Consider the following 24,886-nt stretch of genomic DNA (forward strand, 5'->3'; position numbering starts at 1 on the left):
AACGGAATGTTTATCTAACACTTCAACACAATTCTACCTTTTGTCAATTTTATCAATGTCTAGTCTTCGATGTGTCTCCTAGATTGTTTGATATTAAAAATTTTAGAACAGGTAGTGCATCATTTAATGTTCTGCAATCATTTCTTGAATAAATAACTGATATTTCAGTATGTAATGGTTCTTTATCAAGTGTGAGATGAAAAGAAAGATACGGAAGTGTATTTATCATTGATAAATTTAACGCAATATTCTGCAAGGTACCCCAAAAAGAAAGGCGATGCAGCTACTAGATGCTCTTTAAAATGAAATCGATTTTTTGCACAATTTATAATAACCATATTTACTGTTGCATGGACGGTTACATTTATTTTCTGGTAGCTCATGACTTCATGACATGGACGCCGAAAATCGCGTAAAATTTCGATATCAATATCAAGTACGGCCTATACGGTGCTGGACTAAATGCAGCGAAATCTCCATTTAAATGTTTCGCTTTATTTTAGACCGTTACGGAGGGACACGGCGGACACGGAGTGTCGCGCGTATGTTTGAAGGAGCTCGCAGAGCACGATAGTGTGGCCCAGATAAATAATAAAATATCATGTGTCAGTAGCCTGACCGATGGTAGGTTATTCCATTGGTCCACGGTACTTCCATTGCATTTTTTTTTCATTTATTACAAGAATTTGTGAATCCCAAGTGGGATTTGCTTTTTGGTAAGTAATAAAAAGTATTTTGGTGATATTACATAATTATTTTTGGGAGCACTGCATCGTTATGACCCAGCCGCCACTGCACTGAAATAATAGACAGGAATACAGGATATTTGGAAATATTTGAGAATGCGCAAAGGCATGGAATCGGTGAAGATTACCGTATGCTGGTATGCAACATTTATTTCGTTCCAATAAACGTTTAATCAACCGCACCGAACAGAGAAACTGTCTCTCGATCGTCGGACGTTTGAATTATATGATGCGGTCGGCCATCGGACGTGTCGACAACGTTCTCCAGGTCTCCGCCAACGGGGCCGCACATAAATCAAGCCCCCGAAACCGAACAAAAACGCCGCCAAACTTAGACGCCGTACGTGTCATGCGAGGATAAAAAACCGCGCCAAATTAGAAGGCCGGGAACCGCCCGAAAGAGCGGCCAGCGGCGGAAAAAAATCGGTAAGAATGTTACACAAATTCGTGTGTCTGCGGCAGTCGTAACTTCAAACTGTGCAAAATCCAAAACCGCGACCGGATCGTCCATCAGTCGTCCCCGATCAATGGGTCTCATGTTTAATGCAGGAGGGGAAAAGACGAGAAACCCTTCGCCGAGGCGAAACGGTGGACCAGGTAGCCGGGGCCCGAATGCGCCGACAGAAAAAAATGACCGCTAACGATCGCAACTGAAGGCTAATTGACATTTTTTATTGGTGCCCGTTGAGTAAATGATTATTGCGCAATCAAGGACCTCGGAACGGTCCCTCTCCAGCTGGAGAAACGACGAGCGCTGGACAAGTCGAGCGATGGCATTATATTTTAGCATACAGTAATGTTCACCGATTGCACATTCTCAATTATTTTTAAATTTCTTGTATTCTTGTCTGTAATTTCAGTACTGAGTGCACACGCGTTATTGTTTGTTAATTAATTTTATATTTACATTATTCCTGAATTAGTGTATCTAATTATTTATTACTGCACAGAGAAAACTAGCAACAGGCAATACATGTGTAAAGTATGTATTGTATTATTCATATTATTCAAAACAGCATGAACCCACACGATCTGAATTGATTGACATACAAAATTCTAATCTCTATAAAATAATTAAACAAAAATGTTATCGAATATAATTTATTTTAAAATTATAGTACGTGACGGTCCCTCTCCAGCTGGAGAAACGACGAGCGCTGGACAAGTCGAGCGATGGCATTATATTTTAGCATACAGTAATGTTCACCGATTGCACACTCTTTAATATTTTTAAATTTCTTGTATTCCTGTCTGTAATTTCAGTACTTAGTGCACACGCGTTATTGTTTGTTAATTAATTTTGTATTTACATTATTCCTGAATTAGTGTATCTAATTATTTATTACTGCACAAAGAAAACTAGCAACAGGCAATACATGTGTAAAGTATGAATTGTATTATTTATATTATTCAAAACAGCAGTGAACTCACACGATCTGAATTGATTGACATACAAAATTCTAATCTAAATAAAATAATTAAACAAAAATGTTATCGAATATAATTTATTTTAACATTATAATACATCTAATGCATATATTATCGAAGAATTTAAAACTTCAATGCATTGTTTCCTTGTAAAGTCATTTTGATATTAATATATTTCTCCTCAGTTTGTTCTGTTACTACCGCATTTTCCTTAATGCATTTGCCATATCTGCAAAACAGTTAGTACTACTTCTCTCCTCATACATTTCAACCAAACGTTCATGTATATTCTGAACAATAATACTAATATACATAAAGCTTTCGCACTCTATAACACAATTTCCTACAAGTAAAATATATTAATTATAGACCTTTAGTTGTTTCCTCTTTCCTCACCTTGTCTTGATAATCGTCAGCATTTTAATCATAAACCAACATTCGTAAGGTTTTATTCAATCACTGTCACTTTCAAAATCACTACTCCAATAAATAACGAAGCTGTTTAATTGCAATCTATTGAAAACTTGCTCACGATTCCACCATTTGTCAAACCGAATATGTTATTGTCTACAATGCTTCTTTCCATAAATCCAGACAGTTGTGGTTTGAATATCCTTCACGGCCTGAATATCTATTGTAACAATACTTTGCAATACTCCATATCAACTCAATTGGATTTTATATGCAGTTATAGGGAGGAAGGCATAATACTTTCTGACCATAAGGTTCAGCAATCGGATCTACCGTGTATCTTTTCTCCGACATATTTCTAAAACAGTAAATTACATAAAATTCAATTAAACCTTTCATTTATATTTACCAAGTAACCGGTGTACTATGATATGGTGCATTATCCATGTCAATAACTGATGGTTTCACAGAGTTCTTTAAAAACTGATTTTCAAACCACTGCAAAAATAAGTTATGGTTCATTCCTCCACAATAGTCACCCTTGACTTAGAGGAAGACACTATTTTTGCACCAGAAAAATAAAACCATTTCTGTTTCCAGCATGAAGGGCTAAAAGTCGACAATGAATTATTAATAAATGTCATGACTGACAAAGCCTAATCGATACTTACTCCAACGTTTACTTTTTTCCATCAACTTTTGTTGTCTTTATGCTATATTTATTATCGCATTGCCATAAGTGATCCAATATTCTATTCTAAAATATCCATGTCTCATTTTAATATACAAATTGATATAATAAGTCTTCCTTGATTTTGTTATATGTTTTTAAAAATTGTATTCTTTTAAAAGCAATGTCTGGATGTTCCATTAAACCCCTTCGCGGGCTATCTTTACACCACTTAAATCCTATATTACCCAACAATGTATGTAGGGATGTTCTACATCCCTCAAATACCTTTCAACTCTTTATGGATACTTTACAGACTAACAATTTTCTCTGAAATAACTGTAACGTTTGCCTGATTTTAACCTGTAATTATAATATTTTGAAGAATTTTGCAGATACTTGACACATGGACGACTTCTGATGGCTCATTCGGTTACATTTTCGAACTTTCAAACATCATTCTGTCTCTTTTAAAAGCAATAAAAGACTTCTTAGACTCCACACCCCTGCAGCTTTATCGATTCTGCTTATTACTTCAGATATGAATCGTCTTACTTCTTACATCTGCACTGCGTCATCATTCTTACTTTTTCCTAAAGTTTTAAGATCGTTAGTCAATTAGGTTTATATGGTTGGATATTTTATAATCATATTTACATCAAAGCTATTCTTTTTTTCTGCAACGTTTTAATGATGTAAACCCTTCTCCGAGACGAAGCCGTGGACCGAATGCATCGACAGAAAAAAATGACCGCTAACGATCGCAACTGAAAGCTAATTGACATTTTTTATTGGGGCCCGTTGAGTAAATGATTATTGCGCAATCAAGGACCCCGGGACGGTCCCCGTCCAGCTGGACGCTGGAGATATGCCGAGAGCTGGACGAGTCGAGCGGCGGTATTATTTTTCGGTCTTTTCGCGGATGCCGGACATTTCGCTATGCGAGGAATAACTCGGGAACGCGGGATATTTACACAAAGCTGCACCGAAGTCGGTCGCAGGTAGCGCGGACATTCCTTCGGCGATTCAACGAAATTTCTGCAGAAAATCGTTTTTAACTTTCGTACTCTCGTAGTATATGATTAAAGCAATTTCTAAAAAATGCCTGACGGTCCAGATGGTATGGCGATTGGGGCTTGCGACCCAGACGCTTGTCTTCTTTGTCATTTTCCGAATTATCGGTCATTTCGATGCCCGCTCCCTAGTCTTATCAAGAACGCGAAATAATCTTCTTTCAACTTTAAATGTCTAAATTGGTACTTAATTATGAAAACTGCTTAGCATCTAATGGGGTTATTTCTAGTCGTTGACGATTAACCTACAATTTGTCTTTATATTAACTTAAATCTACATATATATCTAAGAGGACCCATCGGCTCTATCTTAGTCTCTGGTGTAATAATATTTATGTATTAACACTGCAGTTTTTCTATTAAATGCCCCTCACTACACTACACAAGATCAACTGGTTTAATTATTTTAAGTTTCCGTCCTGTTCGGGTGTTACCAAGAGTTGTGTTACTTCAATACTAACATGAGAATAGAGTCTGTCCAATTCTTTTGATTTCCTGGGTGACAGTCAATATATCAAGGTATCGGTGCAAGTAATCAGTCCTATGGTATCTCGGTGCATCTGCAGTACTTCTTGGGACTTGTATTTATATTACTTTTCCTTTGCTATTGTTTTTGACAGCGAGAGTCGGAGTATTTATTGATATAGCTTCCTTGGACTTATGGACCTCCTTGTGTTACATCTAATTTAGCTTCTTTTGTTGTAGAGTAGGCTTACTCTTGTTTGACTTTATACATACTGGTTGTAATGTAAGATTTCACTAGTTCAATGTGTTGTTTCGGTAACATTTCTGTAGCTTATGATCAAGGCCGTCATGCTATGCCTTCGATGAATACAGTAAAATACTTACAACGAAAATGTTCGTTCAAGGAGTGATGACTAGTATTCATATTATATGTTTTTGTTTACATTAGAATACGACTTAAACAGGGATATCATTTATATTATAACTTAAGGAACAAAATGAAGGAATTCAAAACTATAAGTAACAAAAAAGTCCTCAACAACATAATCCACCCATTAAAATTGACAAAAATACCTTGGCTAGGAATAATAAAAACTTTATTTAGGAAGTTTTCTTTAAACATTTAAAAAGAGTATTTAATCCGTACCCGTCTGAAATATCCGCAACAGAATAAAATAACATAGTTGACTTCATTAACACTCCGTTTCAAATGGATCTACCATATGAGATATTTACTGTTAAGGAAGTAAAACAAACGATACATAAAGAAATCAATTCTAAAAGAGCTCCTGGTATTGACCTAATAACTGTAAGGATCTTAAAAGAGCTGTCAGGGAAGTGCTTTAAATTAGTAACATTCATATTTAACGCCGTGATTCTTAAACCTGGGAAAAAATCAGAAGAAGTCATCTTAACTTCCTCTAAGCCTGCTTGTTACCTGTGAACTCTTAAACCATTCGAAAAATTATACATTAAAAGACTTACTACATTAAATAATCGCAGAGGAGAGAAATATTATTCCAGACCATCAATTTGTCTTCCGTAATAAACACGGAACAAAAGAACAAATACATAGAACAGTCAACCAAATTAACAAAAACTTAAACGATAAAAAATATCGCTCCGCTGCATTTATTTACCCAATTTATTAGGGTGTTCCTCCGGGCAAGAAACACTACCGTTGCAACATATGCTGACGATACAGCGGTTACTAACAAGGTTTTTCTGTATAAGTCAATACTTAGGCCCATTTGGACCCATGGTATTGAACTGTGGGGTACTACTAGCAAATCTAACATAGATATCGTCCGGAGGATCCAGAATAAAGTATTCCGAGTCCAAGAAACTGATTCAGAGCGATATCCCCATAGAACCTATAACGAGTGTGATTCGGAGTTTTAGTGCGAAATACTCCGAAAGACTATTAGTGTATCCTAATGCACTCGCCAAACAGTTAAATATGCGCGATGACAGTGAAGTACGTAGGCTCAAGCGCAAACTACCATACGAACTGATTAATAAACAGATAAGCTAATAAGATAATAAGCTAGAATAGTTCTTAGAATAAGTTGGGATAGACTTTAAAATAAGTTAGAATAGTATCTGGAATAAAGTTTATATTATAAGTTGTACAGCAGATCACTTACTGAAGTGATATACATGTCAGGATAGTTATGTTATATAACGGATATCATATAATAATATATTCATGAATTCTATATATTGTTAAAAAATTATTGTTTTCTAATTTTTCTCGCCATCTATTATATAAATCAGTTTTTCTCTATGACCTAGGGGTGCAGAAAGAATAGCGATATATCCATACATATCGATATTTTCTGAAAATATTTATCGGTATATTTGACCGATATTATTTGACCGATTTCAAAATAAATTGAATATAATTTTTAATAAACCTTTGAACTGGTACTTAATTTTAAATGTTTGGTGAACTTTGGTTTAACTTAATTTTAAAGGTCCAACAAAAATATCACTACTTTTTATAATATTTAGAAAAAAAAATGTTTTTATGGTAATATTTGACTATTTCTATTATTTTTTTTAAATATCGATATTTTTTTTTAGTTTTTGCAAAAAATATATCGATATTTTTTTCTCCGATATGTCGATTTTTTTTTAGTTTTTTCAAAAAATATATCGATATTTTTTTCTCCGATATGTGGATTTTTTTTTAGTTTTTGCAAAAATATATCGATATTTTTTTCTCCGATATGTCGATATCTTTTTTAAAATATCGAAAACGATATACAACACCCCTACTATGAATCATATTGTAAAATAATGATATGTAGGAAAATGACTTGGAAATTAATTAAGTTAAGTTACGGCGTTAACTATTTAACGAGCTTGGAGTCATTAAAATGAAATTTTCAGCTCTAATGTAATTGTTTTCTAATCGGGGCATATTAGACACCCCCGAAACAAAACCCAGGCATCTGCAGACGTGAACTAAGGAGGAAACCGTATGATTTAGGCATCGCACAGGATCCGCCAACATTTAAAAGCATTATCATTTATCAATCACAAAATGCAGACACTCCATTATTACCTACAGAGGAAGCAACTGCATTTTGACCCGGCAAGCTCTCTTTCTCCGTCTCCTTCTCTCTCTCTCTCTCTCTCCCTCGTTCGCTCTTCACACATACACACATACTACAAGTTAAAAACATTGAAATCCCTAACTAAGATTATGCCGAACGGAGCGCGAAAGGAAAGGAGCGAGCGAGAGCGACCGAAGGAAACAGAGAGAGAGGGAGGGCGACCGTTCTGGGACCTGGGGGAACGGTCCCAGCAGGCGTCGATCCGTTTCTCACACCTCGTCAGCGCCGTGCAACGAAAATTAATTGCTGCCGCTGCAGCTAGGCTGCGCTGGTATTATATTCCGAAAACAATACCGCCATAAGGTGCCCCGAGTTTGACGCGATACCCACTGACAGGTGTGTCGGGGTGGAAAGAATTCCAGGTTACGACACATCGTCGGTAGACCGGCCTCGCTTGTAAACAATCTGAAGCCGGTAATTCGATAGCGGGCTCCCGTGGTTTTGGGTACCAGTTTGTTGTTTTTTTTTTGCGCCGAGAGACTTGGCGTTATTCGAGTCTTTAACAATTAAAAAAAGGGCCGTACGTATTTTCGTCGTCGCCCGGTATATATGTGCTACGCTCGTTCCGCGCCTATTTGGACAGTTCCTTTTGATTTTTTCAGGGTTCTAACGCGAGAAGATCGTCTTTCGACCAGGACTGGTCGGCGGCGACGGTTCGGTTTCGATCGGGTTTCCGCTTGAAGAAATCCGCATCAAATTAGTTCTGACAACGCTTTCGACTTGTAGTTACCATGTAAATCTTTTTTAAAATTAGTTTTATAGGTTTTTAACAAGTATTAGGACTGGTACTTAATTATAATGTTTTTTTAATGTTTCTTTTATATTAATGAAATAATTTATATATATATTACAAACGCTGTAATATATATAAATTCAGAAAATTCATGAATTGCATCTCTCGTAGAAAAGTCGAAACCACAATAATAATAACAGTGAAATAATTCTTTTTTTCGGAAGCGGTTTTTAAAATATACTGGTAGTTCGTATTATGTATGCCTTTCGAATATTAGGTCTATACGTTGCGATGAATGGAGGTAAAGCGAAATGAAACGGTGGTGTTTACATCACGTTACGGTTATTTTTTCAAGTTTTATAAAAAAGGTGAAATTACAAAATAGATAAAACGGATGGCAGCGGTGTTACCTGGTGACGACGCTTGGGCAGACGATGGTGGCACGTCTAAAGTGAACGGTGGTAAGATACTGGATGGGAAATACCCTTCAATAACATCCCAGATAAACGTCTCGGGGTTGCCAGATAATAATTATCATTTCATATTTGGCGCTGCTAGCACCCCGCTCGTGTTCAACATATGTGATTATATTTCTGGGTATTTTGTAGAGATTATTCCACGATGTAAAAGTCGACATGCCTCAAGGTCACTACAGCTTGAAGATTTATTGTGAAGAACCGGTACAATGTATTTTATTCAGTGTATTGTCTATCGATATCCGCTACTTTCATATCTTTCCGGTACTTACCGGATTTCATCTCGAAATCGATCGGGTGAAGCTCTTAGATACGCCAAGTCTCATATGTAATAGTCTCAACAAGTAGTAATCAGAAGGAAAAAGGTATGGCAGCTCTTTTAGTAACCCAGGTGAAATATTAGAAATTCCAGGAGCCTTCTTAGAATCTCTTTATTTGTCTGATTACTGATTCTATTAAATGTTGTTTTGTCTACAGCATTTCTGGTTCTGTGACACACTCTTCTAGCTCGTCATCACTTTATCAATTTCCTAATTTCAAAAGAGTAATTTACCTCATATTCTAATTTCGCTTTTGATGTCGGAGTAGCTTCTTTTGCATCAGACCCAATTTGTTGAATTATATTTCGATTTTTCAGCTCGAGATGGTCTATACTTTTGAGTATTTTGTTTAAACTGATTTGTTCCTGAATTATAAGTCTAAACTTGTCCCAGTTAGTAAATTTGTTGGGCTTCTTTATTGTTTTTCAGAACTTTCGCGTCTAGAGTTAATAATATTGGAGTGTGGTCAGATGATAGTTCGCACAAGCTCTCGATTTGTATTTGATTTGATGAGATGCCTTTCGAAAAAAGTCGAATGGGTCTGGCACTTTATTAATGTTGATGGGCCTGTAAGAGGGTTCACGCACTGAATGATTACAATTTGTAGTATTAATTGCTGCGAATAATTCGTTTGCTTTCCTAGGTGCTGCTAATCCTTAAGGCTATTTTATATGTGATGTTCGCCGATAACAGTCCTATATTCACTGATACAGATGTTGAGGATTGTAGCACTCTTCATAATATAGTTGCAGACCATGCGGCTTGATAATTAACGAGGAATATAGTATTATATCTGACGGAATGCCTGCTATTGTAAATCTTAACGGATTCCAGTTAGAGCTAGTGTAGAAGATCAGTTAGTTGAGATTAGTAATACATGTGTAAAACAAGAAAGTGGCAACTGCCGTTGAAGTAATAAGCTGACAATAATTACTCAATCTGTACTGGTGGAAGAGAGGAAATATTACAATCAAGACTAAAGTCCGCCTCTTTCGAATACTTATCTGCCATCTTGTCCTGTCAATCTCTTTATATGCATAAGAGACTTGAGCACTGTTCCAGCCTGACATCTGTAAGCTTGATGCCTTCCAAATGTGATATTTAATAAAAATTCTACATGTTTCTTTGGGATGTCGAATTAGTGATCAATATCTAGTGGAGTATACAAATTCAAAGACACGAACTAAAATGATTTGGATATGTGGTGGTCCCTCACCAACTGTGTTGAGATTTAGTGAAAAATATTCGTCCTGCGGCACTAACAGAGAAGTAACATTAGACCATCTCTCCAAACGCAGATATATATACAGGTCGGTCGAAAACAGGTCAATTGAAAAGTCCTGTTTGGTGCCCTGTTTCATCCATTGCTACATATCGATGCAAAAACTCGGGTTTATTATGCTTGATCATCTTCAAACACTGCTCCGAATCATCAACTCGTCATTGTTTTTGGTCAAAAGTGCACACCTACTTTGCACAGAGCTTTCTGATACCCAAATATTCATGAATGATATGATGTACACGTTTAGTTGATATCTTTATAGTGTCTGCTATTTCATTCAATTTCAATTTACGGTCATTCAAAATCATTTTGTGGATTTTGTTAATGTTTTTGTCGGTAACAACCTCTTTTGGGCGTCCATTGCGTTCATCGTCTTCGGTGCTCATTTTACCACGTCTAAACTTAGCATACTAATCCTTTATGGTTGATTTTCCTGGGGTAGTGACTGGAAACTCGGCATCAAGCCAAGTTTTTGCTTCAACTGTATTTTTTCCCTTCTAAAAGCTATATTTTGTCATCACGCGAAACCCTTTTTATCTATTTTTTCACAATAACAAAAGTTGCTTCACTCAAAATACTGTAATTCACAAACTAATAATCCAACAGCTGTCAAATTTATATACGCATCTATTGAAGGTTAGGAAACAAACAACAAAAAAAACATGGATTTAATTCTAGTAGTGCCATCTATGTGTCAGGCCGGGGACTTTTCAAATGACCTGTTATATTAAACAAAAGCTAAATGTTATATAAGAAATACCAACAGTGACTTTAACAATGTCTATCTACAAAAATGAATGATATTTATAAACCTAATACTATTTTCTACGAAATATCATTCTTCTTAATTAACTACTTAATTATTTAGCCGAAAAAAAAATCATTCCGTGTGTCAAGCCATTTACTAAAGTTCAACAAAAAGTGCAAACCATTGATCATATCAACGGTCTAATTTACATGGGAACTTAACTACGTGAAATTATATTTGTTTCCTCCTTAGATCTCGTCTCTAATGATGCACGATGTCTAAATGAGACGAATTCCCCCCGGAGAGTACATTACTTTAATTTTTTTCTCTTAATGGTTCGGCTTGTTTAAGAAATCGTAACAATTTCCGTTAATTGAGCTTTTTAGAATTAAAAATGGACTGTGGTCCTTTCAGCGTTTTACTAACATCATAGCTCGTTTAATTAGTTGTGACACTTGATATATTGTTTTGACAACAGTTTTTAATGAAAATATCTTCATTATCCAAGCGCTAGCGCTAGGAAATACAAAGAGGAAAAATATAGGGTTTTAAAATCGATGACGCAGGTTTTGTTAACATTAATAGGTGATCATTTATCATTTATATTTTTATTAATACATTGTTACTAATAGTTGCCTGTTAATCTATCAACTGTTTTTACAGTAACTTAGAAACTAGGAAATCCAGGAAAACCAATCTGTTCTTACTTAGTCTCTATAGTAAATGATCAATTATAATAATATTTTTGAATTAAAGCAAGAGGCTGAAAAGAGCTAGGTTGTGGAATTTCAAGGCCTCAAAAACAACCTCCAAAAACAGTATATTAAAGTTTGAATTGTTCCAATATCCAGTTTATTTGTCAAGTTTAGCTTTCCATGACGTTTAGTTGAAAGAAATGCTGAGTTCTTATATTGAAAAATAAAGTCATTTTAAGAAAAATAGTGCCGCAAACTTATTTAGTAACAATCTAGTAACAGGTGGGCTACAACAACCGCTACCATTTTGTTTGCGCACCATCTTGGTTATGTGCGTTTAACTCAGTTTTGCTGTAACCATTTCGTTGTGTAGACATCGAAATTTCATCATGGTTAAATATGCGCCGAAAGAGCGATCAGAAATAGTAACATTATTTATTGAAGATAATCGTTCCATTATTGTCACTCAGTGGAAATTGCGTTAAAATATCCTAATCGTTCAGTCCCTCACAAAACCACAAGTTATCGTTCAGGCCTCGTTCTGGAAGACAACGGACGTCTCGTAACGCTGAAAAGGTGGCTCTAGTGCGCGATAGTGTTGCAGAGTCTCCAGAAACATCACTTCGGAGACGTGGTTCCCAGTTACACATTTATGCACGTAGATTAAGGCGAATTTTGAAAACTGATTTGAAAATGTGTCAGAAAGTGTCAAATTTCAGCTTTGCTACCAAATTTATACCTCGACCACCTAGCGGCACATTAAGATGGTAAACCACTGTATGGCATGCACCCATTTAAAATACCCTTCTAAATTCTCAATATTTTGTGCATCATTTGCACCGGGTTCATTAAAAATGCTCGATTATTCATTTATCAGCACAATCTAAGACGTACGTTCTTTTCGAAAAAGAAAAAACCGTCATCTTATACACCCGGTACATCGTCGTTATTCTCCGAAGAAGTGGAGTCCGAAAACAATAGCGCCCCGGGTTCCCTTCGGCCGGAAAGAATGTGGGGCCATAAACAGAGTAGGAACTCGCGAGAGCGAGAGAGAGCGCGCGCGCCGTAGCGGCCGCGTTTCGGACCGGACACTAAACGTCGTATTACGATGATTTAGCTACGTTAGGGCGTGTTCACACCGTCTGGGAAGGCCTCGTCCACAATAACCAGGCCGAGGCCTTAATCCCTGGACGTAATTTTCGACGTTTTATTGCTTTCGATCTTGCTGGGTGGCTTATCAATGCGCCCACATTCTCTTCTTCTTTCAGGTGTTTATTAAATTATCGACGAGATACATTGCGACGTTCGCTTTTTTTATTTATAAGTACCCCGACCCCGAAACGGTGGATAACTAATTTGGATAACCAAATCTCGTTTTCTTTTTCAGGTGTCTGATTAGTCGTTTATTACCAATGGACTCGGAGCCTTCCAGTGGATATATGTCCAGGTAGGTAGGTGTCTGTTGTTATTTGACTTTGGCTTTCACATATATTACGAATAAATATGAGCTAATTATAAAACAGTACACATTATACAGAAAAATTAGACAACGTTTTGTGTATTTAACCGACTTCGAAAAAGGAAGATGTTCGGCTGCATATATATATATATATATATATATATATATATATATATATATATATATATTACATAGGTGAAATAAGGGTTTTGTATTGGTTTTATTGAGTATGGGTTTATTGAGTTATTACAACGATTATTATGTACTCGTTTTATTTTGAAATGTTTTTTTTGTGTCTGTTAAAAATCTAAGGTTGATTATTTTTTAATGTTTAGTAAGCTCTTTTTTTTTAAATCGGTTCATTTTTTTTTTGTTAAAAATATTTTATTTAACTGATATTTTAGACTGTTTAACAATTATTTACATTGATACCTTGCATTTTTAAGATATGCATCTTCTTAAATATAAATCAATGATATTTGGTTATACGACTGATTATTAATTTATAAAATGTTGAAACTTCTTCGTTTCGCCATCTATCTTGAGCTGCAACTTAAAAACCAGGTTTCCATGCTTGCAGTCTACGTAGGTAATACAGTTTTATGGGAGATAGTTTCTTAGAATCCTAGTACGCTATGCGACATTAAAATTCCGTGAAAATCCCGTGAAACCTTTCCATTGCGATCGATATATTGAGTTGGTTTATAACTGCTACATTTCTATTGTTACTTCCCCTGCGTACAAGTATATAAACATATTTTTTTTTGTAAATAATCACTTCAGCGGACCTGGGAGTATCATATAATATGGAAATAACTTCAAGACAATATTTATGTGCCTGTTTATTGACTCGTTCTAGATAAATAGAGATATCATGAATACTAAAACATTAAAGAAACAATAAAAACTCCTAAAAATCTACCGTATAAACGCGGGAACCGTTATACTGAATATATAATACGGATAACTGACACATATTTTGTTTCCGAGAAATATATGTTTGGTGACCTGCTACATCTAGATATATTAGAACATCCTGAATAAAATTTGTTCAAGTAATGCTTATGGAGAAATATTTCTAGTAAAATGTTCTTTTGATATTTTTTAGACGTAACTACTTCAAGATATTTGAAATTAAAAAGTATTTAAGAATATTATGGTCTTGCATGTATTCTGATCACTTTTACATTGGTTCTTGTCAAAAGAACGATGTTGGGCTGACATTCATTCAATCGTCGACCTATATTCGTGCTTTTTCAGCATTTTGGAACAGTGTGCCAGCCAAGACATCCATGTCTTGTTGCTATGTCTGGTGGTATTTACAACTCCTTTGACTTGTCGACAAGCGTTGTCAAGCAAGAAGATAACTTTGCTTATGTTACTTGCTATTGCTGTTTTTTTTGTAACAATACGTCATTCAATTTGGTCAATTGATATCGGTAGGCACATGTAGTTATAGCTTCATTCGGTTTTAGCAGCTCGTAATACACTAGCACCTTGCCGATCCTAACATAACAGGTCAATTCAAAAGTCCCCGGCCTACCATAGTAAAACACATTTTTTTCTGCAAAATTATTTTTTTTTATTCAACATAATTCCTTTCAAGGTTGATAAACTGCTGATAGCGATCCTCCAACTTTTCAATATCATTTTTGTAGAACGATTTGTTCTTTGTTTCAAAATAGACCTCAGTTTTGGCGATCACCATCACCTCTCCAATAACAATAGTTGCTTCACTCAAAATGCTATAATTCACAAACTAATGATCCGAGAGCTGTCAAATTTATACTCGCATCTTTTGAGGGTTACTGCTAACTAAAAACATATCGAATTAATTGTAGTAGCGCCATCTATGTGCCAGGCCGGAAACTTTTCAATTGACTTATTATATGCAGCAGGACTTTATTACCATGAATATTCCGCTCCGATGTCATTGTGGATGGCTCTTCTTGACTTACTCATGATTTTTGCGAGTAAATTGTTGTAGCTTTCAGCACCTTATAGTTTGAAATTATATTTTCATTCAATTCGTGTGGTAGTTCGTAGATAATTTTCTCTTCAATCTTCTTTTCCATCGTACGTAAAAGTCCGGAAACAATTAATTCTTCAACGGCTAAGCTGCTTGAAAGCTCTTTCGGAGCATGAGCTAGTGTTTTTTAAATAAGTTTTGCAACTCATTGTTTTTATATTTTTAGTAATCAAGGCCATCCTGGGCCATCAAAATCAGCGCAATCGATTCGTTGAAACTAAAATGCCAATTAGGGCATGATGGAGCAGCATCGTTAACACTTTATAAGTGTTAGATAAGCATCGATAGCAGATTTATTTAAACCCAAGAATAGTACTAATGAAAAATAAGTAATAATGTCGAAAATACAATTTTGAACGTTCCATGATTAGTGTCTGAATAGACTAAATAAATACATATCAAAATACACACACCTAGTAATTTAACTAATTAGCATTCCTTATGTCAATATAAAGTGTTTTTGAAAAAAATTATTGTTAGTTATTGCATACTCAAAATTTTTATAATTGTAAAATAGAGTAGAGTTTTATTTATTTTAGTTACGTCAATCTCTTGGATTTTTTGGTGACTGGACCTACAGCTTAACGTGGGCTCCGAACCACGGTTCTTAGCACTAAGCCTACCGACTAGCGAGTAATCAACTTTAGAAATCATCCTGGAAGACATCAGGTCTTACCCAGCCTGGTTACTTGCGTGATAGGCATAATTTTCCTTGTCGGATTTTACACTATAGTCTGGAACAATCACAAATATTAAACAATCACAAACATAAAGTTTACGAACATGTCCCAGCAGGATTCGAGCCCGCGATGATCTCAATAGTAGGAGGATCGTCCTGCCGCCTTTACCACTGCGCCACCAAGTCGGCTATTTACAGGAGTGATAAATAGGGACGCCGAAAAAATATCCATATTTTTGTTTTATTTATCTTTGTATTTTTCGATATTTTTTTCAAATAAATTAAAGATATTTTTAAGCATTAAAAAAAACCTTTTAATTATTCGTTAAAAAAACCAATAAAATTTTCAATTAAGTTTAAGTACTTAGTTTTAGGTATAAGTTTTTAAAATGTTTACAGAATATTGCTTTAGACTGATATATCAATATTTTTAGTTTTTCTTAAAATTGTCGATATTCTTCTGTAAAATGTCGAAATTTTTCCCCGTTGTCGAAAAAATTATCGATTTTTATCTTCGATATATCAGATATATATTTTTTAAAGCATTGATAATATCGGAATATCAATATTTTTGTCGGCAGCGGACTATCCTAATCAGAAACACTGTATTCGAATAAAAAAGCTACTGTTTTTGTACACACCTGGTGTTATTAATAGCTGGACTTGAAATATGATTTAAAAGTCATGTTTGAACTAAATGCCAAAAGATATTGTTCGGCTGCTTTCCTAGACATATCTCAGGCTTTTGACAAAGTATGGTATACGGGCTTGCAGGTTAAACTAAAGAAACTTCTCCCTCATCCGGACTATCAGCTACTAAAATCGTATCTCACTGACAGACATTTTATTGTAAATCAAGGCGATGAACATACCGAATTAAATCCCATATATTCAGGAGTTCCGCAAAGTAGTGTACTGGGTCCAGTACTGTATCTTCTGTATACGGCTGATCTGCCCACCACAAAAATAACTACTGTGGCAACATATGCAGACGATACAGCAATCTTAGCATCCCATGAAGATCCAGTCACAGCATCAATAAACCTAAAAACCCACCTGGAGCAAGTACAATTATGGTTGAAGACATGGCGCATTAAAGCCAATGAATCAAAATCTACGCATATAACGTTTACCCTGCGTAGAAGAACATGTCCACCAGTGAATATCAATCATCGTCAACTCCCCCAAGCAGAGCATGTTAAATATCTTGGTATGCATTTAGATCGACGCCTAACCTGGAAGAAGCACATACTCTCTAAACGGAAACAACTGGGACTAAAATTATATCAAATGTATTGGCTCATTGGGCGCAAATCCAAGTTATCATTAGATAACAAGGTATTGCTGTATGAGTCTATCTCAAGCCCATTTGGACATATGGAATTCAACTATGGGGTACCGCTAGCAAATCTAATATATCCATCATTCAACGGTTCCAAAATAAGGTGTTGCATGCCATTGTTGAAGCTCCGTACTATACTTCAAATAAAGTGATACAACGCGATATTCCTCTAGAACCTATAACGAGTGTAATTCAACGTGTTTGTGTAAAGTACTTCGAAAGAGTGTCAGTGCATCCCAATGTACTCGCTAATCAGCTAAATATGCGACGTGATAGTGAAGTGCGTAGACTAAAACGTTTAACACCACCTGATCTGATTACTGGACATATATAGACTTTAGAATAAGAATTAGAATAAGACTAATTAATTAAGATAATATTTTATACAGAAGATTGCTTAATGAAGTGATTTTCTACATGCCATGTATATATTATATAGACAGAAGAAATACTTATTGCCAATAGGACAGATTGTGGACTCACGAAGAGTAATAAAAAAAAAATGTTTGAACACTGAAATCTAATGATAACAAAACATCAAAAGTTTAAAATTTAAAAAAAATGTATTTTGATAGTGATTCTAGAAGAGGAAGTTTGATACGCGATTTTTTTTCAGCCATTTCAGCCATTTTCTCAAACGACGGGGCCCGTTCTGACACAATGACAAAAAAAAAACGAAAACGCCTGCGGTGCGGTTCCTATAGGGACAACAACCGAAAAATTTAATAAATTTCATCGGAAAAAACCCCCGAAGAAAGGGTATTTCGGCGCACAATACCCGAAGCGATTTTTGCCGAATCATCGGTTTTTTTATTATTAATTATTCGTGACCTCGGCCCTCATTTTCACCCCACACGGTCCTTTCGAGTTTCGCAGCAAGAAAGGCGGGTTAACCATTCTTCTTCACCCTTTAAGCGGAAAATTTATTCTCATATAATTAGTCATAAATTATAAAATATCAATTTCTGTGAGCGAAAGAACCGCTATATTCAGGCACAATGTATAGCGTGGGGTGGCAATATGGATTCGTATATTTGTTAAGGGAACTTTAAATAATACCGCTTTCAATTACATTGTTTTTTTTTATTGTAGGGCTTTATTAATTTCAGTCCCTGGTGCTTCTATCTGGAATATGTCGTGGTATATTTGGTAGATACTTACAAATGTACCTGACAAACCTGCACAACAAGCCGAATCTTGTTGGCCTATTTCGCTACTACCTGTAATATCAAAGCTATTTGAGAAACTAATATTTAAACGTCTTAAAAATTTTGTAATAATACCAGATTTCCAGTTTGGTTTTCGAAATTACCATTCAACAATCGATCAAGAGCGCGGAGTAACTGCGGCTATTAAAAAAGCGTTTGAGGAAAAGAAATATTGCCCTGCCATATTCCTGCATGTCTCTGCATGTCATGCTGGAGTCATATAATTTAGGAAGAAAATTCAGAGTATCACACGATATGGCGTTCTCGACATTTAAAGCTATTTCAGCTGGAGTTCTACAATCTGGCGTCTAGGATATATCTGCCTCTCCTATATCTGCTCTACACTGCTGACATTCCAACAACAAAAGAAACACTACTTGGAACCTTTGCTGAAGACACAATTATTATGACAAAAGATATAGATTCCTCAAGCAGAATTAGCTAAATACCTGGGAATCCATCTTGACGGCAGATTAAATTGGAAACATCACGTTAGACAAAAAGCAAAACACATTAGAACCAAAATAAAACAACTATACTGGTTAGTCGGAAGATACTCTCAACTTGATCTAAAATCAAAGAGGTTGATCTATAATACAATTATAAAGCCAATTTGGACTTTACAAATGCTTATCGCTACGTAACCAACGAAGAACTGCACGATGACCTGGAAATCAAATGGATATACGAAGTTATCCAAGATTTCGCCTTGAAACACGAAAGAAGATTATTAAATCATACTAACGTCGAAGCAATACAACTGTTGGACAGTAAACATCAATAGATGAAAGATGGCTCCAACATTTCACTCCAAAGTCCAATCGAGAGTTATCCGAGTGGACTGAACGAGATAATCCCGCTCCAGCGAGCATTTTTTGAGATCTGAAAACAGGAAATAAGTCGTTGGGGACCAAATCTGAAGAATACGGTGGATGAGGAAGCCATTCGAAGCCCAATTTATCGATTTTTTGCCATCGTTTTCACTGATTCGTGAAACGGTGCTCTGTTGCTGTGCATGCTTGATGAAGCAGCCCTTTCTTTTTTTCAAATACGGCCGTTTTCGGCGATTTCGTCCTTCAAACGGCCCAATTACGACAATGTCGGCTAGCAAGTTTATGGCGTCTGTATTTTGGAATGCCTATGAATTTTCATTGACTACCTTGAAAATGGAAGAACCATCAACAGCGACTATTACATAGTAATTGGGCCGTTTGAAGGACGAAATCGCCGAAAACGGCCGTATTTGAAAAAAAGAAAGGGCTGCTTCATCAAGCATGCACAGCAACAGAGCACCGTTTCACGAATCAGTGAAAACTATGGCAAAAGATCGATAAATTGGGCTTCGAATGGCTTCCTCATCCACCGTATTCTTCAGATTTGGTCCCCAACGACTTATTTCCTGTTTTCAGATCTCAAAAAATGCTCGCTGGGAAGAAATTTCCGTCGAATGAAGAGGCGATCGCCGAAACTGAGTCCTATTTTGAAGCAAAGGACAAATCGTACTTCAAAAATGGGATCGAAAACTTGGTGGGTCGCTGTAATCAGTGTATCACCCTTAAAGTGAATTATGTTGTATAAAAAAAACTAATTTGACCAAAAAAATGTGTTTTACTATGGTAGGTCGGGGACTTTTCAGTTAGTTTTTTTCTTTAAGGTAGCAAACGTCGAAATATCAGATATATCAAAGATAACCTACCCAATAGGACAAAATCAGCAGTGTATCTAAGATATAAAAGGCGACCTTCGGATATCAATTTGGCCGTCTATAAAAATGGAAAACCCCGTATCGAAGAGTCCTCGGAAGACATAAAGACGGACATGTTTTGTGTCACGTTTCGGAAAAATCCGCCACGTCCCATTCCCATCGTTACTCATTTTTCAACACGTCCCGCGTAACGTGAGGGATCATTGTACGCCCCTGCTCACTCCATTACGGTTCATTTTTCCACCGAAATCGTTCGCTAACGAGCCAAAAGGTGGGAACTCCGGAGAGGAGAAAAAAAAACCAGCACAAGGCCAATTTCCTTTCAGACGTGGCCGGGCGGAGAGGGGCGAAGGGGGCCGAGCTCGGAATTTGTTTTTTTCGCATTCTAATTAATTACTATGATTGGAAAATTGACGTGGCTCATCAGGAATTCTCTGGATTCCAGCGGCGCGTCCGCTTTCAAATCCCCTCGCTTTTTTTCTCTCTCCCTCTCGCTTTCTCTCCCTTTCTATTTCGCTCGCGTAGTGTCCCGTCGCCCTCGAGGACCCCCCCGAGGGGTTGGAATTTCGAGCGGGGCTTTTTTCGCAATCTGGACCGCAAGACGGGCGGGGTTATAGGGAAGGGGGAGGTGGAGGACAATTACCATTCGTCGATCCTGTGTCGTGGCGTTGATAAATTTATCATTTTTTTTTGTGTGGTCGATGAGCATTAGGGGACCGTGAAAAAACGGCATTAATAAAATTAATTTATCGTAAATGCCGATGAAACAATTCTTTCGGCCTGATGTTTATTAAAAAAAGTGTCGTTGACGGGACCGAGCACGCATTCAGTGTTGACATCGGAGAATTCTGGAAATTGTGTTTTTGTGCTGTCGGACACCTGGTACAATTGATTAATCGTCGGTTCTCTCTTGACTAATTTTGGTTTATGATGGGGTAATCGTAATTAACGTCATACATTGGCAAAAAAGTTCTTTCGAATGTTCTTGTTAACGTGTAATGACTATAATAAGTAACCATAATTATAGTCCGTTGAATACAACAGTGAACTCACGTCGTCAGAATTGATGATGTCAATATCAAATATAATTTATTTTATCATTATAGTAAATATAATATGTATGTTACCGAAGGGCTTAAAACTACAATTGACTACACAGTTATAATAGTTTGTAAGTTAGGATTGTGTTTGATTATATTTACATTAAACTCTTTTTCATACCATCTATCAGTTAGAGTTCTAGGCGCGTTTGTAGTTATATCCGCTGGAGGCCTAATCTACCTAATTAACAATTGCATATCCAAGTAATTTATTTTACTCTCATTAGAGAGCATATGTATCTTTTATGCGTAGTTCTTGTATCCTGCGGTACAGTGTTTCTTTGTAAAGACATTTTGATATCACTGTATTTCTGCTTCGCTTGTTTTGTTACCACCTGTATACTTCTTTATTAATAAAACTAGATTTTATTACTGCATTCTTCGTAATGAATTTACCATATCTGTTAAACAATTACTATTCTTTCTCTCTTGACACATTTTATCCAAATGCTCATGTATATTCTGAACAATTACACACATATTTGTGCACATATATCTTTTACACTCTACAATAACATTTTCAAACAATTCTTATTCCAACGTTTACCTTTTTTCATAAATTTTGGTTACTTTTACTACGAATTTTGCATACGTTTGGCACCCGAACGACTTAGGCAGGCTAGTTCGGTTACATGTTCGTATTTATCACTATGCATTGTGTCTCTTTTTAGCTAGAATAAAATGAAAAGGAAACTATTATCTGATTCTAAAGCGAATTGACAAATAGCGACAGACAATACATTAAACATCTTGATGACGTATCTACAAAACAACTTTGGATAGACTATATATTAGATTTTGTTTGTTTTGTTTTGTTAGTGTCAATATAGAGAACCGTTAAACCGCCTAATCTTAATGTTTTAGCTCTTATGTGCATAAAACAATGGGTTTCCTTTTATTATATTGACATATATTACTTTTTTTGTTTGATTTGAAGACATTTTCTTCCAAAGCATATCAAACACTTTTAGAAACTTATAGTGGGGCTGAGAGATATCCCAATAGATGGTTTTAATTTGAGTCAATAAAAAAGGAAAATCATCCATCTCGACACCAAAGTGGCCAGAAACTCTTGCTCTGCATATCATTAGTAAGATAATGTATTACTAGCTACTAAAAGTGAATTAAACTATTATTACGAAGGAAATTTCTGCCGCACCCAGCGTACTAACAGATATAACGCCTTTTGATTATCTTTTGGCATTAGCATAGCTTGATGGGCACACGAAATGCTGAAGAAGCGTGAGAGTAGATTCATGGTTGGAGTGGACAGCTGACAAATTAACTTCGCTCTTTCGACACGGTATCGCTTTGTTGACAGAAAGATGGGGAAGAGTTATAGAAAATAATGGAAAATATTTGAATTGATATATATTGTACAATTTTTGATATTGTACAATTAATATATATATGATCGAGACGAATACTCTGACATGTTTATTTATTATTGAAAAAAATTACAAAAATTTACAGTTTCTATAGGTAGTTCCCTCACTAGTTACGCATATTGTTCATCTCTCCGGAGGTTTCGACTAATGCCTTAGGCCAGTACCTCCTACCCTAATTCCAATATTGTATCGAGCTTGAGACGCGCGGTATGAAGGCGTGCGTTATCCTGGAGAAGAATCGCACTTCGTGCTGGAATATTCGTCCGTTTCGAGCGATAAGCGGGTTTCACGTGTGTTTTCGAAGGTTAGAGTAGTATGCAACATTGCATACAGCAGCAATGGTACGTTGGGTGCGTACTCATGTCTCGTCTGTTGTAAAGAATTGCGTTAAAAAGCCGTCCTCCTACCCCTCGTATCGCGTCAGCAAACGGCGACAAACTTTCAACCGCGTAAATTTTTGCTCGAAGTTTAACGGTTTAGGAATCCATCGCGCCGTTATTTTGCGATATTGAAGGTGCTCGTAGATGATAGACTTTACACTACTGATACTGAGGTGGAGTTGAGCCGAGATGTCTCGAACATTCATCCTACGGTCCTCCAAAATGAGTTGTTCTACGCGGCGAATATTGTGATGCTGGTTTGCGGTCGACGATCGTGCGGCTCATTCTCGACGGTTTCGCGGATATCCTTCAATGTTTTGGCCCATTTAAATACGGCACTCGGGCGGAACTGATTTCGCAAGCACAGAAAAATGTCCGTCTTTTTATCGCCTTCCCACAATAAACAAAAAAAGGAATGATAATACGTTGCGCTACGGCGGTCGGCATTTGACGCGTAAAACATGCGCTCCCGACAAAATATACTTCCTAATTTCTAGTAAAAAATATCTATTGATCTATAACGATAATGGGATTAATTCTGGCCTATATGACGGTCCATCTTCGAATACACTATTCGAAAATTCGCTAACCAGGCATCTCCTCTTTCTCCATTAAAATTTCACCAGGCCAAATGGACGAAGCCCGTCTACTCTATGAATAATTGAATCGCTTGGATAATTATGAGGGACGAATCGCCGCCTCCACGGGGCGGCGCCGGTCCCTATCGATCCCCATCCCCCCCGGTTTCACCCTTTACGGGTCAAAATGTCATCTAATATTAATCTATTTGGTCACACTTGTTTTACCAGCGACCATCTTCAAACGGCTGATATTTATTGTATTGTGCTTTTCTTTATTTGTTTTATTAGTCGGAGAAAATAGTGTTGCGGTATTTGGGTTATATATTTTTAACAGTTTTTGTGCCTGACTTCAGGTGATAGATGGAGTTACCACTACTTAAGTAACCATACGTAACTTTTTTTGTAATTAATATATTCTGAGAATGAGATATGAGATGTATGGCGCAGTGGTCAAAGCGACAGGACGGTCCTTCTACTGTAGCGATAGTCGCAGGTTCGAATCCAGCAAGGGCATAGATGTACTTTTTTTTATTGTGATTTTGAATGTCTTTATAGGCAACAGTGTAAAATCCGACAAGGAATTAACACCCCACTCACGCCAGTATCCAGGCTGGGTAAGGCCGGACGTCTTCTGGGATGATTTCTAAATTGGTCACTTTCCAGTCGGTAGTCTTAATGCTGAGGACCGTGGTTCGGAGCCCACGTTATACAGTAGGTTCAATCCAGATAAACCATCGTTGGTAAAAAGATACTTTGAAATATATCAGGAAAAAAAACACGTAGCGGGAGTCTAGAAGTGTAAACGTTTGGAAACAGGTGGCTTAGCAGCTGCTAAACTGTCTGAAAGTTTTGAGGACTTTCTTTGAAGTTTTCTGGTCATCCAGACTGTTCCTTTTAATACTACGTAATACCAAAAGAAAATTGTTATTTTATGGAGACGGAAATGTCAAAATTATCGAATTTAACAATTATTTATATTGATACTTTGTGGAGAAAATTAAATACAAACTAATATAATATATAGAATTTTCTATTCCGAATTCTCTCCGAAGAATTCTATCTGTCCGTTACAAAGTGTCAATACTCTAATGATATGTCAATACCGTTAGAATTTTCTTTGTTACAAAGGATAGACATTTTTATTAATAATAATAAGAAAATACTAACAAAAACCTAATAACATGTTATTCCAACTAATAACTCTGAAATAATTATGTTAAATTATGTGTATATCGAAAAAAACTACACACTGTTTTTATACAATTCTTAATTTAGAAAGGAGCTAATATCAAGATGATCTTGATCCGTCAACCGCTGTATATGTGGACGCTTCCTTTTCGATGAATG

At 36.2% G+C, this 24,886-nt stretch overlaps 1 protein-coding gene across 3 annotated transcripts in view; it reads left to right on the forward strand.

Moving 5' to 3' along the window:
• The window catches only part of LOC143196236 (ephrin-A4), an 808,497-nt gene that overhangs the window by 415,362 nt on the left and 368,249 nt on the right, over positions 1 to 24,886 (forward strand). For all 3 annotated transcript variants that reach the window (XM_076403895.1, XM_076403896.1, XM_076403897.1), the window contains one exon: positions 13,056 to 13,115. The gene's annotated coding sequence lies outside the window, so the exon portion shown is untranslated. The remainder of the gene's footprint in view (positions 1 to 13,055; positions 13,116 to 24,886) is intronic.

Source organism: Rhynchophorus ferrugineus, unplaced genomic scaffold, assembly GCF_030347505.1.
Source record: "Rhynchophorus ferrugineus isolate W39M unplaced genomic scaffold, kcgeb_rfMv2 rfM4, whole genome shotgun sequence".
Lineage (NCBI taxonomy): Eukaryota > Metazoa > Arthropoda > Insecta > Coleoptera > Curculionidae > Rhynchophorus > Rhynchophorus ferrugineus.